The 19,389-nt window shown below is 50.1% G+C and overlaps 1 protein-coding gene across 3 annotated transcripts in view; it reads right to left on the bottom strand.

Moving 5' to 3' along the window:
* LOC138303623 (early activation antigen CD69-like) overlaps positions 1 to 19,389 on the bottom strand; it is a 134,475-nt gene that overhangs the window by 27,066 nt on the left and 88,020 nt on the right. The window lies entirely within an intron of this gene.

Genomic DNA, 19,389 nt, shown 5'->3' with positions numbered 1-19,389 from the left:
TGTTTAAGGACCGTGTCCTGACTCCCAGTCTATCTCTTCTTTCCTCTCCTCTTGCCTCTCCTTGTGGGTCCTTTTTTTGTGCGCTCCGCCCTCTGCCCCTGACAACTCTTCCTCGAGCAGGCCGCTCTCTTTCCCATAGTTGTTGTTCTTTCTCTTTCCCGTTGCTGCTGTTGTTGTTGGAGAACAAGGAGCAGCTCATTTTTCCCCCTTTTCTAGAATGCCCACTTCCTTCCCCTTCACAGAAGGATCAGAATGTGTTGTGAAGGATTCACTACTAGATTGTCTCTTGTGGCTCGTACATCTATCCACTCTTTTTGGCGAAGCTCATTAAACCTCTTTGCAAATGTGAAAATTCTTCCTTCCTCAAAGTCCTATCTCTGGCAAACTTGGGGCAAGATTTAAGGAAAGGGGTGCTGCATCCAATGCAGCACCACTTTTCTTGCGCCCCTTAGTGGCCCCCTACTGCCATCATGTGTGCACTGTATTAAATAAACGGCACACCATGGCACAGGGTAAGAGTAATAGCGTTTACATTTTTGATGCTACTGATATACTGTGTAGGATCTTGGCGCTAATCCTGCACAGTACATAGGGGCCCAATGAAAACAATGGTGTGCCCCCCTTTAAACGCCTGCTCTGTGCAGACGTTAAAAGTAGCCCCAAAAAATAACGCAGTGGAATCTCTTAGATTTCACTACATCGTTTTTGCAATCCCCCTAACGGGGGAATGTACCCCTTGCATACATTATGCCTGTCACAGGCATAATCTGGCGCAAGGGGTTACAAAGTGGCACAATGCATGGCATATGGCACCTCAATTGCAAAAATTTAAGCCACTGTGAGTGTGGTCCTTTGCTTCGTATGGAGAAGTAAACCTTGAGTGTATATATATATATATATATACACACAGATATATATATATATATATACACACACAGATATATATATATATATATACACACACACAGACATATATATACACACATATACATATGCATACATACACTCATTTGCGGAGTGCCTGGAGTCCTTTTTGCTATAAGAGGAGAAAGTATATATATATATATATATATATATATATATATATATATATACACACACACATATGCACACACATACACTGGCGGCCACAAGTAGGTAGTTATAGTTAGGACTTGGCTATATCGTTGGCACAGTTTGCTGAAACTCCACAAAATTTTCCAAAGAAAGTGTGCTGGTGATTCTTGTTGCACACAGAAAGTTCTGGGGCCATCCGCCAATGGTGGCCAAGAAAAAGGGGGATTCAAAAAAGTGGTGTTTCCGACGTTAATTCCCATAGGATTTTCTAACATGACTACAGCCCGAACTGCTGGACGGAATTATACAAAACTTGGCAGAAAGATAGCCTCGGTATACAGATTCAGCTTCAGCCGAGTCCCAACAAAACATGCAAAACAAAAAAGGAAAAGTGGCCAGGGTAGGGACACCTTGACACCTTAGCTCCGGTTCTGGGGTAACAGAGGGACCCCACCAGAGCAAAAAAGCACTTAAAAAAAAAAAAAAGAAAATGTTAAAAGAAAAAAAAATTACAGTGAATTTACTACAGCAACGCAAAGTCACTGTAACAATTAAAAAAAAAGAAAAACAAGCGCGGTTTCTCGTTCTTGTTTTTTAATAAGCCCCTGTGAGGGCCAGGTGCAGGGGGCATAGAAATAAATAAGAAGGAGAGCGCACAAGCCACTCTCCAGGGAACATTTTTGCCTTGGGACCGCCACCTCCCCGGGGCTTAATTTATATTGCGTGCAGGAGGACCACTACCTCCCCGGGACAAAATGCTTATAGTAATATGGTGGAGGGTTCTGGGGAATCCCCCCCCGACCAAGGGAACACCACCTCATGGGCAGAGGCACAAACAGAGGGCAAGTAATGTGCAGAGAATCACAAACAGAGCAAGAAACGGGCAGAGGCACAAACAGGGCAAGAAATAAGTAGAAAAGCATAACCAGAGGGCAAGAAATGAAACAGCGTTGGGTGTGTATAGGTGGTTGGCTGCTAGGCCGCGCCGAATGCAGTGCTGTCTTAAGTGGTTATAGGTTGGGCCCTGCTGCCAATCCCCGCCACTCACGGCCAATGGCCATGGGCGGCAGTGGTTGTATTAACACATAGTAATAAAAATAACCTTATGTTAAAAAAATATAACATTGAAATTCTGTGAAAAAAATAAAGGTTACAAGGACGTTATAGTTAGGTTCTGAATTTACTCGTACAAAACCATAGAAATTTAGCAGCTAATGGCGCGTAGGTTCTCATTATGCTAATGATGCAACTGGATTTGGGAGGCAGAATCACATGGATTGTGGGAACTAGGTACGATTCCACACCACATGACACATGTCGGCCTAATCCAGGTTGTCCGGCTAACTAGCAGCACCTCATCTCTGTCCGAGATGATTGTGGCAACCGGGTGCATGACAACAGACACTCCTCAGGAAAATCGTTGTCAATCAGATCTCATCCCTTTCTCTCAGCTACCAAAGTCTCACATAGGCAAAGACAACAGAGGCAGGATGTAGTTCAATTAGAATTTACTGAAGTAACTGCATCTTGGATAAAATAGCATGTATTGCAATAACTAGGATGGTAAAACACAATAAAAGCAAGCAGGTGGCTAAAAGAGTGAAACACAAAAACAGTCCTACCATACTGTCACTAGGAGTGATCTATAGTCCTCCTTCCTACGTTATGTTTGAGCACAGCATAATAAGCCTAATCCACCCTTCAGGTTTCCCCTGGGAGAACATCATCCCTCATACCTGGAGAAAGAAGCCTGTAGTCTAGAGAGCGTCCCCATGTAGATCAGGGGTCCGGCCATCACTGCAGCAAAGCGATCAGCAATCAGCATACAGTCTTAGTCATCTGATTGGAATCTCCCTCTAACATGTTTGGAACAAAGGGGTGTTTTTATAATAAAACAGCTGACATTCTAGGAAAAGGGCCCCCACATATAAGTGTGTGCTTTTCTGTGAATGCTGGAGACACAGCATACCACGTTTGGCGGCAATCCTATCTGCATTTAACCTTGGAGAAACCACAGAGTGAAATAAATGTCCTACTAATAACGTAATGTTTTCCTAGGCGAAAGGACAATGAGATAGAGAAAATAAAATAGCACTGCAAATGTGGCTATTGATAAAAATAAATAAAGTAACGCCAAATAAAATATAACTGAGTTAGAGTACACAGCGGAAGGCCTAGTTAACTAAAATAACGTGTCTAAAATATGGCTAAAATAGCTATACAACACTGTGCATGGCAAGGGCATGAGTTATAGTTACTTGAAATAACTTTACCCACAACTGCTGAATTACTATGGTTTTGCACGAGTAAATTCAAAACCTAAATATATCGTCCCTGTAACCTTTGGTTTTTTCAGTGTGTGTATATATATATATATATTCATACACACACACACACAAACAACAGCGGTTCCTCTCAACAGTAATTTAGAAAAAAAACACATCTATATATATATGTCTATATATCTATGCCTATATTTATATATATATTTATCTGTATTTATCTCTCTCTATTGGGGTACAGTTTAGGTTGCCATTGAAAATAGAGTTCATCAGTCAGTCAGTCATCAATACAAAGTTAGGAACATTCTTGGTAGTACAGAAGCTACAGCTAGAACAATAAGCTAGCAAAACAATTGTGTACACCCTGAACCAACAACCCGCTGCCGAGACCTACTGGACAATAAATAAAGGATAGACAATTGTATAAGCCAACTGCATGATAATGCCACTTTTACAAAGTGGAGCAATGCAATCCTGTATTCACATGGCAGATACACACGTATATATTGAAGGCAAGGCATTTGTTACAGGAAGTAAATCCACGGATCCAAAGCTTGTTGGTTAAGTCTTTATTATACAACATCCACAACAGTGCCTGCTGCTTACTTGCTTCTTCCTTCTCTTCCCAACCGTCCCTCCAAGAATCCTCAGGACATCTCCCTTCCATTCTCTGACATCATTGGTCAATGATGTCAGAGTCTAGCCAAGACCCAACACATCTTCTTCCCATAAAAAAACAGTAAACTTAACTTATCCATATTTCAATAACGTTATAACACATTGATAAAAAGAATACAATGGAAGGGAAAACAAAGAAAGTTAACACAATGCAAAACCATAAAAAGGAACAAAATATAGTAAACTCATTTGTCAAAAATGTAACTAAAGCTAATGCAATGGAAATAAAAATGGAATATTCCAAAATGATCAAATATGTAATCACACACACAAAGAGCCTCTTTAACATGTAAAATCCTCTAAGTATTTGGGAGTTGTTTTATTCCTTACACTCCTTCTAATCTTCTCTCCAGGATCAGATCCACCAATATTTTCCTCCTTGCACATTCCCTCAGTCATTGGTCCAACATTCTCACATTTGGCTAAGCGCGACATGCTCCACACATCACCCCCTTCCAGAACAACAACATTCCTTCTCACTTGCACAATCTTCTTCGGTCCCATAAACTTAAACGTCCCTTTCCTTGACCAAAAAGGTTTCTTAACATATACCATGTCACCTACATGCCAAAACCTTTGATGAGCACCATGTTTCACATCAAATGCTTCCTTATATTTTGCTTGATTTGCAATAACTTTGTGTCGGAATACATCTTTACCATCCAGTGAATCCCCAATCTCCTTATCAGCTAACAACCACGGAGGATTAAGTTTAGAACCCGCCAATCTACCTCTCAATATTCTAAAAGGAGACATACCAGTAACGGCATTAGGAGCATTCCTGTGGGCCCACAACTTCTCCCTGAGGACCGTTTTTAAAGGAATACCATTGTCCATGGCAGTCTGTGCACTAGCTACTACCAACTGGTTCATTTTTTCAACTAACCCATTGGCCTGGGGGAATATAAAGCAGTGCGAAAATGAGAGATAGCTAAATTGTTAAGGAAATTCTTCATTTCCGATGAGATAAATTGCACACCATTATCAGTGACAATCACTTTTGGAATACCCTCGCATGCAAAGACATCAGTTAAGAACTCTATGACAACTTTAGTGGTAAGAGCACTCACACAACTAGCAGTGACCCACTTGTACATATAGGCCCTCATTCCAACCCTGGCGGTCAGTGTTAAAGCTGCGGCCATACCGCCGACAGGCTGGCGGTCCAAAAAATGGAATTCTGACCTTGGCGGTTACCGCCAACAGAGACCGCCGCTTCAACAATCCGACCGCCACGGCGGTACAAACAAACAGCCTGGCGGTCACCGCCAACAGCCCGGCGGGAGACAATGTACCGCCTACCCGATAACGACCCACCAATCCGCCACCTTTTCCGGGGCGGGAGCCCCGCCGATAAAAACACGGCAGAAACAGACTACAAACGGGAAAAAGCTCACCTCGACACACTCCACGGTGAATTCCGAGAGCATGGAACCAGAGTTACAGGTCATCCCCGCACTCCTATACCTGCTCCTCTTCCAGGAGCACGCCCGGCGGCGCGGAAGACATCGGTGAGTACTGCACCTACGACACAGGGGAGGGAAAAAATTACGGGCACACACCCACCCACCCATACCCACTACACCACACACATCAATGCATTCCAATAGAACACTGTCACAACCCCCAACACCCCCCTTTCGAAATAATGCAAAGACCAAAGGAAGAGAACTGAAACAGGCAGATATATTGAAAATTGTTATCGATAAATTGTAAAAAAATAAATAAACTATGTACAAAATATATATAGCTACCAACTGTAGTCCAACAACTGTCCGTGGACCACAGGGGTCCAGAGCAAATGGGCAAGGCCCAGTCCCACGACAATAACTCCACGGAGAGAACACTGCAGGGGCATCAGATAGAAAAAAGGACAGGCACCTCAGGGGGAAGGGAAGGGGGGGCACCTCAGCCACTTGAGTACACGACGCCAGATCCACGAGGGGACTCCACCACCACTGGCCCATCCTGGGGAGTGCAAAGCCACAGTCCATACAGTCCATACAGTGGGTGGCCTGCCCACTGGGCCATCCTGGGGAGTGCAAAGCCACAGTCCATACAGTCCATACAGTCCATACAGTGGGTGGGCTGCCCACTGGGCCATCCTGGGGAGAGCAAAGCCACAGTCCATACAGTCCATACAGTCCATACAGTGGGTGGCCTGCCCACTGGGCCATCCTGGGGAGAGCAAAGCCACAGTCCATACAATCCATACAGTGGGTGGCCTGCCCACTGGGCCATCCTGGGGAGAGCAAAGCCACAGTCACAACAGTCCATACAGTGGGTGGCCTGCCCACTGGGCCATCCTGGGGAGAGCAAAGCCACAGTCCATACAGTCCATACAGTGGGTGGCCTGCCCACTGGGCCATCCTGGGGAGAGCAAAGCCACAGTCCAAAAAGTCCATAACAGAATCCACTGCCACTGGAGGAGGCATGTTGCCCAGAGGACATCCTGCAGCCCTGCCCGAGACAGATCCTGCCCTGCCACGTCTGCCAAAGGGCCAGTGGTGCTTGACTTGAAGGGCCCAGTTCAGCGGTGCTTGCCCAGTTCAGCGGTGCTTGCCCAGTTCAGCGGTGCTTGAGACGGCGGTCCCCAGCGGAGCGGTGCTGGAGACGGCGGGGCCCAGTTCAGCGGTGCTTGCCTTGAAGGGCCCAGTTCAGCGGTGCTTGCCTTGAAGGGCCCATTTCAGCGGTGCTTGTCCAGTTCAGCGGTGCTTGCCCAGTTCAGCGGTGCTTGCCTTGAAGGGCCCAGTTCAGCGGTGCTTGAGACGGCGGGGCCCAGTTCAGCGGTTCTTGCCTTGAAGGGCCCAGTTCAGCGGTTCTTGCCTTGAAGGGCCCAGTTCAGCGGTGCTTGAGACGGCGGTCCCCAGCGGAGCGGTGCTGGAGACGGCGGGGCCCAGTTCAGCGGTGCTTGCCTTGAAGGGCCCAGTTCAGCGGTGCTTGCCTTGAAGGGCCCAGTTCAGCGGTGCTTGAGACGGCGGGGCCCAGTTCAGCGGTGCTTGCCTTGAAGGGCCCAGTTCAGCAGTGCTTGCCTTGAAGGGCCCAGTTCAGCGGTGCTTGAGACGGCGGGGCCCAGTTCAGCGGTTCTTGCCTTGAAGGGCCCAGTTCAGCGGTGCTTGCCCAGTTCAGCGGTGCTTGAGACGGCGGTCCCCAGCGGAGCGGTGCTGGAGACGGCGGGGCCCAGTTCAGCGGTGCTTGCCTTGAAGGGCCCAGTTCAGCGGTGCTTGCCTTGAAGGGCCCATTTCAGCGGTGCTTGTCCAGTTCAGCGGTGCTTGCCCAGTTCAGCGGTGCTTGAGATGGCGGTCCCCAGCGGAGCGGTGCTGGAGACGGCGGGGCCCAGTTCAGCGGTGCTTGCCTTGAAGGGCCCAGTTCAGCGGTGCTTGCCTTGAAGGGCCCAGTTCAGCGGTGCTTGAGACGGCGGGCCCAGTTCAGCGGTTCTTGCCTTGAAGGGCCCAGTTCAGCGGTTCTTGCCTTGAAGGGCCCAGTTCAGCGGTGCTTGAGACGGCGGTCCCCAGCGGAGCGGTGCTGGAGACGGCGGCCGGTCTATGGCCAACTGCTCATTGCCTGGTGGTGCCCTCCTGGGCAGCGGGGATGGTGCTCCTTCAATGCCCACCTGGGCTGTGGGTGGTGGGGCCCTCCTGGCCAGCTGGGCTGTGTCCTCCCTGGGCAGCGGCTATGGGGGTGGTGGGCTCTCCCTGGGCAGCTGTGCCGGTTCCTCCCTGGGCAGCGGCTATGGGGGTGGTGGGCTCTCCCTGGGCAGCTGTGCCGGTTCCTCCCTGGGCAGCGGCTATGGGGGTGGTGGGCTCCTCCTGGGCAGCTGTGACGGCTCCTCCATGGGCAGCAGGCCTGCTGCCTGACTTCTCCGCCTTGCTGCCCTTGCCCTCCTTAGTCGGGAGTCTGTGGCCCTTTCCTCCCTTTGGAGCTGTGGCTGGTGACGGTGTCTGGGTGGTGTCCTGGGGGGATGTAGAACCCGGGCTCCTGCGGGCCCCTTCCGCCTTCTGCTCCTCTTCACAGGGGGTGGGCTGCCTGTCCCCTTGCTGCTGGGCGAAGATCCAGACATGCGGGCTGGTGGGCTCCAATACCCCTGCACCCTTGTCAAGGGGGCTGCAGGGCTGGTGGTGGCTGAGGTGCTCTTTTTACCCCGACGAGAAGGAGGGGGGGGCTCAGGGTCAGGAAAGAAGGTAGCAGTAGAGAGATAGATTTTCTTGGGACAATGGAGAGTGATAGGTACAGTGGGAATGGGAGTGGAGGGAGAGGATGTGGTTGTAGGTGAGTGACGTTTGCTGTCTTTGGGTGCAGGAGGGATAGGCTGTCGTGAGGTGGATGGCTGTTGGGTGGGTGGGTGGGTGCGTTTGTGTGGTGTGGAAGAGGGGGTGACAGACACAGTGGGAGAGGACACAGGGGACGTGTAAATGGCAGTGGGGGTGGTGACTGCACGTGTGCGGACTGTACTGGAGGGTGTGCTGGTGATGGAAACACTGGCTGATGGTGAGGTGAATGAAGGTGTGAGTGTAGACGTCACAGGGAGGGAGGCGGGAGACGAGGAGGTGGGGGTCACAGAGGTGGTAGTGACTGTTGGCATGTCTGCATCGGAATGTTGCTTGTGTGAATGTCTGCGTGATCTGTGGTGCTTATGTGTGGATGAGCTGCTCTTGGGTGTTGAGGTGTGTGCAGGCTGGTCTGATGGTGTGGCTGGGACAGGCAAAGGAACAGGAGACTGGGAGGAGGGAGTTAGTAGAGGGAGGCAGGAGACAGGGACAATGGCTGCCGTCAGTGCTGAGGCCAGAGCCTGGAACGATCGCTGATGGGCAGCCTGACCCGAATGAATCCCCTCCAGGTACGCATTGCTGCGATGAACCTCCCTCTCCACCCCCTGGATGGCATTCAAAAGGGTAGACTGCCCAACAATGAGCGTTCGGAGGAGGTCAATGACCTCCTCACTGAGGGCAGCAGGGGTAACAGGGGCAGGGCCTGGGGTGCCTGGGGCTAAGGAGATGCCCGGCTTCCTGGCAGAGCGGGCACGGGGCGAACGCTGAGGGGCTGCTGGGAGGGCGGAGATGGTGCGCTGGGTGGCAGCTGTACCTGTAATAGCAGGGGGCACGGATGTTGCCACCACCGCAAGGGAGCTCCCTTCCGAGGACGTGTCCGTGTCGCTGCAGGCTCCAGTCGTCCCCGTTTTGGAGCTCCCCTCGCCCTCCGTCTCACTGGTCCAGTCAGACTCTGTGGCATGGCCCTCCTGGGCCATGTGAGATGCAGCTCCCTCCTGCCCCGATGCCACTTCTCCTCCGCCTGATGATGCTGATGCACACAAGCACAGAAAGACAAACAAAAAGGGGGGGGGGGAGAGAGAAAAATAAAGAGATTCTGAGTACATGGATCACCAGTACAGTTAGCGGACATGACAGACACAGATGCCCCCTGCACTAAGTTGCGCACTTGGGGTCCGCTACGCACTCCATGGAACATGCCCTACACGCCTAGAGTTGACAACTGCACCCATGGATGACACGGCCCAGGGATGGCTGTACTGGCACACTACTGAGGGTGGTGGGTGGGGACACAGAGGCTTACGGGGGTGCCTAGCCTACAGATTTCGCCCTGGCCTAGGGGGACCCACAGCCCTCCTCCCCCACCCAGACACCTCCACTTGCGCGACAACAGAGTAGATTGTGCTTGTACTCACCCCCTTGTGTCTGCTGTGCTGCCCTCACGCGCCCATCCAAATCAGGGTAGGCCACCGCCAGGATCCGGAACATCAGGGGGGTCAGTTGACGGCAGGCACCCCGCCTGCGTTGGGAGGCCATCCCCAGCAGAGACTCGGCGGTCTTCTTCGTCCCGCGGCGGATGTCCTCCCACCTCTTGCGGCAGTGGGTGCCCCGTCGATGGTGGACCCCCAGGGTCCGGACTTCCTTGGCGATGGCACGCCAAATCCCGATCTTCTCATGGGCGCGGACCTATGTGACACGTACAGGGAGGGAGAAATACCAAGTTCAAGTTTGTCTGCGTTTTCGGTGGCAGTGGCCCCCCGCCCCCCAGCCCCGCCATGTGCCCCCCATCCCCGCCATGCCCCCCGCCAGGCCCAACATGCCCCCCGCCAGGCCCAACATGCCCCCCATCCCCGCCATGCCCCCAGCCAGGCCCGCCGTGCCCCCCGCCAGGCCCAACATGCCCCCCGCCAGGCCCAACATGCCCCCCATCCCCGCCATGCCCCCCGCCAGGCCCGCCGTGCCCCCCGCCAGGCCCAACATGCCCCCCGCCAGGCCCAACATGCCCCCCATCCCCGCCATGCCCCCCGCCAGGCCCGCCGTGCCCCCCGCCAGGCCCAACATGCCCCCCATCCCCGCCATGCCCCCCGCCAGGCCCAACATGCCCCCCGCCAGGCCCAACATGCCCCCCATCCCCGCCATGCCCCCCGCCAGGCCCGCCATGCCCCCCGCCAGGCCCAACATGCCCCCCATCCCCGCCATGCCCCCGCCAGGCCCACCGTGCCCCCCGCCAGGCCCAACATGCCCCCCGCCAGGCCCAACATGCCCCCCGCCAGGCCCCCAAGCCAGCCAGTGGCCCCAAATCCATAATGCATTGAACTCACTTGTTGGTCTGGAGGACCGTAGAGTAGCGCATACTTGGGGAGGACCCCATCCACAAGTTTCTCCAACTCTTCTCCGGTGAAGGCAGGGGCCCTTTCCCCAGTCGCAGCAGCCATTGTCCCTTCCAGACCGAGGTCACAGCAGCACTTGCAGTATAGGTCCTCTCCTGTGAAAGATCAAGTCGCGAGTGAATAAGTAGATAGAAAATGGCGGTCACGCCCGCGGCGGTGCGTACCGCCAGCGCCGGCGCCCTTCGCCATTGGCTCCTGATACCCATAGGCTTCAATGTTAACCAATGCGGCTTCGCGCCGCGGTCTTCGACCGCCTACCGCCACGGTGTGCCACGCCAGCGCATTGACCTCACATCCCATTGTCACACTTCACAGGTCAGGCAGCCGCCATTTCGAGGGCCCACATGGCTCAATTTCAACTGCGTCACACAGGCCTAGGCCTTGCATAGCCACACATACAAGCCAATCACTGCATAGAGAATCGTGTACTGTGCAAGCTGTGAGTACGTACCTGTGGGTTGCTTGACTGTGTGCTCCATGTTGTCCTTCCTAGGCACCGTCCGCTGGGTTTGGCGAGGAGAAGGAGGAATCCTCCCGTGTACAGACCGCTGGTGGACCTGTCGACAATGGAAGCACGCCACATTATCCTGACCTACCGGCTTGACCGTGCCACTACACATGAACTTTGTGCCCAGCTGGAGCCCGACCTGATGTCCCCCATCCGCCAACCCACAGGGATTCCCCCTCTGGTGCAGGTCCTGTCAGTACTCCATTTCTTGGCAAGTGGGTCATTTCAGACAACAGTGGGAATTGCTTCTGGGATGTCTCACCCCATGTTTTCTAAGGTGTTGTCCAGAGTGTTGTCTGCCCTGATGAAATACATGAGGAGCTACATCATTTTCCCTGAGGTGGCTGAATTGGCTACAGTGAAGGGTGATTTCTATGCCCTTGGACATATTCCCAACGTCATTGGTGCCATTGATGGGACCCATGTGGCTTTGGTTCCCCCAAGAGACAGTGAGCAGGTGTACAGGAACAGAAAAAGTTACCATTCCATGAACATCCAGGTGGTGTGTTTGGCTGACCAGTACATCTCGCATGTAAATGCCAAGTTCCCTGGGTCAGTGCATGACGCCTACATCCTAAGGAATAGCAGCATCCCTTCCATGATGGAACAGCTAGAGAGACACCGTGTATGGCTATTGGGGGACTCTGGTTACCCCAACCTGTCGTGGCTACTGACCCCAGTAAGGAATCCCAGGACCAGGGCTGAGGAACGGTACAATGAGGCCCATGGGCGTACTAGGAGGGTCATTGAACGCACCTTTGGCCTCCTGAAGGCCAGGTTTCGGTGCCTGCATATGACAGGGGGATCCCTAATGTACTCACCCAAGAAGGTGTGTCATATCATCGTGGCCTGCTGCATGCTTCACAACCTGGCTTTGCGACGCCAGGTGCCTTTCCTGCAGGAGGATGGTCGAGATGGTGGTGTAGTGGCAGCTGTGGACCCAGTGGAGAGTGACGAGGAGGAAGACGACGGGGCTGAAACAGACAACAGGGACAGAATCATTGAACAGTACTTCCAATAGGACACAGGTAACAATTCAAACATTATTTAGTAAATGTATGATACTCTACTGCATCTCTGCTGCCTGTCTATTTGCCCCAGTGTATGATGACTGAGTTGTGGCTTTTCCCTCCCTATTTCAGATCTGGGGTCCCCACTACGAGTCCTGTGCTTCGTTTGTCCATGGACTACAGCTTTGTGGCAGCGGTTTGTTGTCTTCACTATGTACAAGGACATATTTGCACTGTAATGTCAATTACAATATTTAGAAATCACAGCCAGACTCCAGATATTTTTGTGCAACACAGGTGTTTATTTAAGTGCTCAAAATGGGATGGGTGGTTTCAAGTGGGTGGGGGCTATGGTGAAGGAATGTCCATGGCAGAGTCCAGAGTAACAGTCACACAGGTGCATTGTCCATAGGCCTGTGGAGAGAGGGAGCATGGGCAGTTCAAGGATGGACAGGGTGACAATGTGGGACAGTGGGATGACATCAGGTGGTATCCTTTGCTGGCGGGGGTCATGACATCCTACTCTGTCTTCTTGCGAGATCTCAGGGCCCTCTTGCGGGGTGGTTCTTCTCCTGCAGGAGGTGGGGGTCTGGTGGGCTGCTGTTGGGCGGGGGCCTCCTGTCCACTAGCGCCGGCGGAGGTGGTTGGCTGTTCTTGGTCCAGGCTAGTGGCAGGGGCCCTTTGTGGTTGTTGAGTGTCCGTCCTGGTGGTGATGAGTTGCTGCAGCAGCCCTACCATGGTAACCAGGGTGGAGGTGAGGGCTCTGATGTCCTCCCTGTACCCCCGATAGTGTTCCTCCTGCAGTACCTGGATCTCCTGGAACCTGGCCAGTACCGTCGCCATCGTCTCCTGGGAGCGGTTGTATGCTCCCATGATGGTGGTGAGGGCCTCGTGGAGAGTGGGTTCCCTGGGCCCCTCCCCCCCCTGTCGCACAGCTGCCCTCCCAGTTCCCGTGCTTCCCTGGGCCTCTGTCCCCTGGACGGTGTGCCCACTACCACTGCCCCCAGGTCCCTGTTGTTGTTGGGGTGGTGGGTTATCCTGGGTGCCCTGTAGTGGTAGACACACCGCTGATTGACGCGTCCTGGAGACAGAGGCATGGGCCCGCTGGGTGGGAGCTGTGCTGGTGTTCCCAGAGGGGGTTGGGTCTGTAGTGGCCTGTGGCTGTCTGAGGGGAACCGACTGTCCAGAGGTCCCCGATGGTCCGGGCTGGTCATCAGTGTCCAGGGAGACAGAGCTGCTGTCATCGCTGACGGCCTCTTGGGTGGGGGTTGTGGAGAAATCTGGGCCCTCCGTGGCGGTGTGTTGGCGGTCGGGTCCTGCAGGGGTATAGAGGTTTGGTTATAGTTTCAATGTGTGCCATATGGGTGAATGTGTGGGTTCCCGTGTCCCCAAGTGCTGGCATTCGTGTGTGGGGGCTTTGGTGAGGGTGGCTTGTGGGGGGGATGTGTATATGCATTGGGCATGCTTTGGTGATGGGTGTCCATGCTTAGTGGACGCATGCAGGCCTAGGTTTTGGGATGTGTGGGTTGTGATGGTGAGACATTGGCAGGGAATAGGTGTGCTGGGGGTGGGGGTGAGGATGGTGGTGGGGGTGAGGATGGTGGTGGGGGTGAGGGTGGGGGTGAGGATGGGGGTGGGGGTGAGGGTGGGGATGGGGGTGAGGGTTGGGGTATGAGTTGGCATGCAGGTGGGGGGGGAGCAGTATTGAAGCTTCAACTTACCAGAGTCCATTCCTCCGCCGACTCCTCCGAGGCCGTCAGGATGGAGGATGTTCAAGACTTCCTCCTCCCATGTTGTAAATTGTGGGGGTTGAGGTGGGGGTCCTCCGCCAGTCTTCTGCACGGCGATGTTGTGCCGGGATACCATGGAACGCACCTTCCCCCGTAGGTCGTTCCATCGCTTCCTGATGTCTTCACGGTTTCTGGGGTGCTGTCCCACTGCGTTGACCCTGTCGACGATCCTTTGCCATAGCTCCGTCCTCCGGGCAATGCTGGTGTGTTGGACCTGTGTGCCGAAGAGCTGGGGCTCTACCCGAACGATTTCCTCCACCATGACCCTGAGTTCTTCGTCGGAGAAGCGGGGGTGTCTTTGGGGTGCCATGGAGTGGTGTGTATGATGTGTGGGGTGGTGTATGTGTAGTTAGTTGTGTTGAGTGTGGTGGTGTGTGTTGTTTTGTGCTTGGTGATTGTGTGGGTGATGGTGTAGTGTGCCTCTGTGTGATGGTGTTCTCTGATCGGTGCTGTGTCTCTCTGTGCTTCTTTTTGAATTTTGGTCGTAGGGGTTTGTGGGTGATGTAGGTGTGTGTTTTATATTGTATTGTGTGTGTGGGAGAGGTGTGTGTATGTGTATCAGGTGTGTGGAATTCAAATCGTCCAATGTTGCTGTGTGTTGTTCGTTTGTGGGTATTCTGACCGCGGCGGTGTGTACCGCCAATGGAATACCGCGTTTGAAAGACCGCCGCGTGGATTCGTGGGTCAGAATGGCATGGGCGTATTTCTGTTGGCGTGATGGTGGAGGTTTGGTCGCCTCCACTTTTCCGCCGACCGCTGGTCTGGCGGTCTGTTGTGGCTGTCGGATTTTCAGCGGTTTGGCTGCTGCAGGTCAGAATGACCGTGGCGGATTACCGCAGCGGAATTTTGGAGGATTTCTGACCGGCGGTAAGCGCCTTTTACCGCCGAGGTCAGAATGACCACCATAGTCAACTAACACAATTGCAAATTTCTCATTGTGAGGTAAAGTTTCAAACGGTCCCACAATATCTAATCCAAGTTTGCACCACGGTTCATGAGGAACACGAACCGGGGATAAAGGAGCAGTTCTTACACTCTTGGATTTATCACTCCTTGCACAATATATACAATTTTTTACAACTGCTTCAACTTGTCTATCTAGGCCTGGCCACCAATAGCATTCTCTGACACTGGCTTTGGTTAAATTCCTGCCTAAATGTCCCTCATGAGCTAAATTGATCAGTTTCTCATACAATCCAATTGGAGGAACCAACCTATCACATCTGTAGAGATCATTTCCAACAATACTCAATTCATCTTTGACATTCCAGAACGGTTTAACACCATCCGGACAGTTACACAAATCAGGCCAACCCTTCACAACATATTCAAAAATTAACATGCGAACAGTGTCTCGTTCACATTCTGACTCCCATCCTTCCTTATCAATAGCTGGTTCTTTAATCCACAAAATTGGAATCTGATCATCCATAGTACAGTCCGTCAAAGGTAATCTAGAAAGGAAATCTGCTGGAATGTTTTCCTTTCCTGGTAGGTATTCTACATGAAAATTATATTCCATCAAATCTTCTACCCAACGTTTGATACGTGGAGTTGTGTTTTCTATATTAAGGCATGAAAACATCTGCACTAAAGGTCTGTGATCACTTCTAAGTACAAAGGGTAACCCCCATAGATAGTACTTAAAGTGATTAACTGCCCAATTGCATGCTAAAGCTTCCCGCTCTATTACTGAATTGCGGACTTCTGCCTCTCTAAGAGATCGAGAAGCAAAAGCCACCACTTTCTCTTCACCATCAACCAACTGTGAGAGGACTGCACCCAAACCCTTCAGGCTAGCATCCGTAGACAGCAAAGTTCTTCTCTTGGTATCAAAATGACCCAGAGTAGGCATCTCTCCAATTCTGGATTTAACAATGTCAAATGCCTCCTCACACTCCGAGGTCCACACAAAATCCACACCTTTCTTTAGCATAGCTCTTAAAGGTTGTACCACACCCGCAAAGTTTCTAATGAACTTCGAGTAGTATTCTGCTAAACCAAGAAATGAGCGCACTTGATCTCTGTCAGAAGGAGTAGGCATTGATATGATAGATTTTGCCAATGTCACTTTAGGTTTAATACCATCACCAGATATGGGGTGCCCTAGATAAGAAACTGTTCCAACCTTGAACTTGCACTTTTCTTTTTTTAATGTTAACCCTTTAATCTCCTCAAAACTGCTCTGAGAACAATATCATGCTCCTCTTCATCTTTACTATAAATCAGCATATCATCTTGGAAGAATAAGACAGAACTCAAACCCTTAAGCACTTCTTTCATTATTCTTTGGAAACATGCAGCAGCCGACGCTAAGCCAAAAGGCATCCTAATAAACCTAAAAGCTCCCAAAGGCGTAACAAAAGAAGTTAAGTGTCTTGAGTCTTCATGAAGCAAAATTTGATGGTAGGCCGCAGATAAATCCAACACACTAAATACCTTGGCTTGTGAAAGCATGGTTAAAGTTTCATTAATATTTGGCAAAGGTTGACGGTGTACCCATATGCACTGGTTGAGACCTCTCAAGTCCACACACGTTCTAATTTTAGAACCATTGTCCTTGGGGACTAAAACAATGGGAGCCAACCATTCCGAAGCTTCAATTTCTTCTATAACTCCCAAACTCAGCAGCCTATTAAGCTCATCCTGCAACGGAGACAACATCAAATGAGGCACTTTCCTTACTTTATGTACTACTGGTTTGGCAGAAGATTTCAAAATAATCTTATGCTTGAAATCCGCCAACACCCCTAATTTGTCACTGAACACTTCAGGAAATTCGTTCACAATTGAATCATCACTTCCTATATGAGATATAGAAAGAACTTGTTCAGGGGAATTTGGGTCAAGAATAATGCCCAGATCTTTTTGATGTCTCCACCCCAACAAGTTATCTCCTCGTTTGGCCACATAAATTTTCCCTACAGTTTCACGTCCCTTGAATTTGATTGTCATCAATGAATAGCCAAATAAATCAATTCTCTGTCCACCATAGCCTATGGGGTTAATGTCTGGAGGGAAAAGTTCAATGTGGTCATTACCAAAAATTGTCTCCCAGTTTTTATCACCTATTAAGGTAAAAGGAGATCCTGAATCTGCAAGGACAGGAACAACCTTACCATCAATCTCTGGATCACATTTTGGCATCACTAACTTGGTGTCACTACTTATAGTATCAGGACACTTCACATTTAAGATTAATTGTTGACTTGACATTGCTTCATCTATTACATTTATCTTTAAATTTTTGCAAACTTTAGCTAAATGTCCTTTCTTTCCACAATTCCTGCAGTTGACATTCCTAGCAAAACATCTCGGATTGTTTGCTAAATGTCCAGAACTGCCACATTTATAACATTTAAGTTTGGGCTCTTTGGGCATCTCGCTGCCCCCTTTTAGATGACTTGCCACTGGTCTTTGTATGATATTCCTCTCTTGTAAACCTTCTTGGGTAGAAATTTTAGCTACCGCCGGATTAACCGGAAAGTCAGCTAAACAGTTCAAAGTGGTGTTCTTCATTTCCTTGACCCAGGAAGCAGCATGCTCCAAACTCTCCACAATAGCAACAGCATCTTCTAGGGAGGGATTTTTCGCTAATAACTTTTCTTGCACTCTAGGATTATTGGTACATCTTACCAGTTGATCCCTGATAAGAGAGTCAGTTAAACCAGCAAAATCACAAGTCTGTGCTAGTGTTTTTAGAGAAGCAACGTAATTTCCCACTCTTTCATCTCTAGCTTGTGTTCTCATGAAGAATTTATGTCTTTCCATGACTACATTTATTCGGGTATCAAAATGTTTCTTCAATATCATGATTGACATATCATATACATCCCTAGGAATGCCATCTGCAGTGCCAATCATAATTGGATCAAGGCTGTCATAGATATTCCTCCCTTCAATACCTAAATTATGCAGAAGAATTCCTTGTTTCCTTGCTGGCGAAAATTTTTCACCACCAATGCCAATCAAGTAAGATTCAAAAAGGTTAATCCATTTTTTCCACGGTAACACAGGTTCCCCACGTTCAGATAAAAATTGTGGTGGTTGGGCCAAACTGAGAGTAGCCATATGAGACATAGTGCTGAAAATATGCTCCAAGATTAATCAGATAAATAAGAAAATAAATCAATAAATAAATAGCAATACAATGAAATGTTCAAAACCTCTAAATACTGAGATCAAGAATACTATATTATTCACATATTGACATCTTTCTATATTACTACATACAACATTACCAGGAAACAAAGTATATGAAAATACGTTTTTTTTTTTTTTTTCCACTGAAAACAATGAGTTAGCAGTCTAGACACTGTCAAGCTGTAAAACACACGAGATCTGACATTCGCGCCAGTCTCGCAATGTAATAAAGTGAAAACAAGTGTTGGGAAGCGTCGTGTCACGTTGCCAAAACAGAGTCTTGAAATGCTGCTGAACGCGTGCAATGGTAAGATTCCTGCTTCTTCTTTGAACTTCGGCGCGCGTGCCTTGAAATACTGTTAAAATAGCACGCACAGCGCGCGTGCAATGGCAGGATCCTGCTTCTCCTTTGAACTTCGGCGCGCGTTCGAGCGCCGCTACAATTCCGCCCAGCACGCGCTTAAAACAACTGTTGCCACACAGCAGGGGGAATTTTTAAAATGTTAATATCCAATAAACCTTGTGAGTTGTTCAAAATTGTTAACTCATGCCTTTCCTCAAATGCAGCTAAGAATGTTCCATACCACTCTATTGATTTATGTGAAGAGCTTTCTGTCTTCCATTTTTAAGAAAGTTCAATCCATCAAAGAGCACTTTCCTGCACAGGACTCCGTAGGTCCACAGGCCTTTTCATCTCATGCTGGCCCTATTCTTACTAGATTAGACTACATATCTTTAGAGGAATCAGCAGCTGAGCTTAAAAAAAAAACGGCCAAATACCTTTTCTTTTCGTCTGTCGCAACTCAACAAATTCACAGTGCGCACAAGCCTGCTGCGCACTCGACACAGTTTCAGAACACTAAAATGACAGCTCCTATTACTGCCACACAGGAGCACTCAAAACATCAGGATAACGCTGAAATCAACACAGCTCCTCTTCTCAAATGTAAGATCTTGATAGAAGCCCAGCCGACAGTCTATCACACGCCAGGTTCGGTGGATGCTGTAGCACCTCGTCGCCACCGTTACAGGAAGTAAATCCACGGATCCAAGGCTTGTTGGTTAAGTCTTTATTATACAACATCCACAACAGTGCCTGCTGCTTACTTGCTTCTTCCTTCTCTTCCCAACCGTCCATCCAAGAATCCTCAGGACATCTCCCTTCCATTCTCTGACATCATTGGTCAATGATGTCAGAGTCTAGCCAAGACCACAACAGCATTGTCCTATTTTTATACTATGTTTGTTTCTTTAAAATTTATCC

The sequence above is a fragment of the Pleurodeles waltl genome, chromosome 7 (assembly GCF_031143425.1).
Source record: "Pleurodeles waltl isolate 20211129_DDA chromosome 7, aPleWal1.hap1.20221129, whole genome shotgun sequence".
NCBI lineage: Eukaryota > Metazoa > Chordata > Amphibia > Caudata > Salamandridae > Pleurodeles > Pleurodeles waltl.
This window is presented reverse-complemented; position numbering and strand designations above follow the sequence as displayed.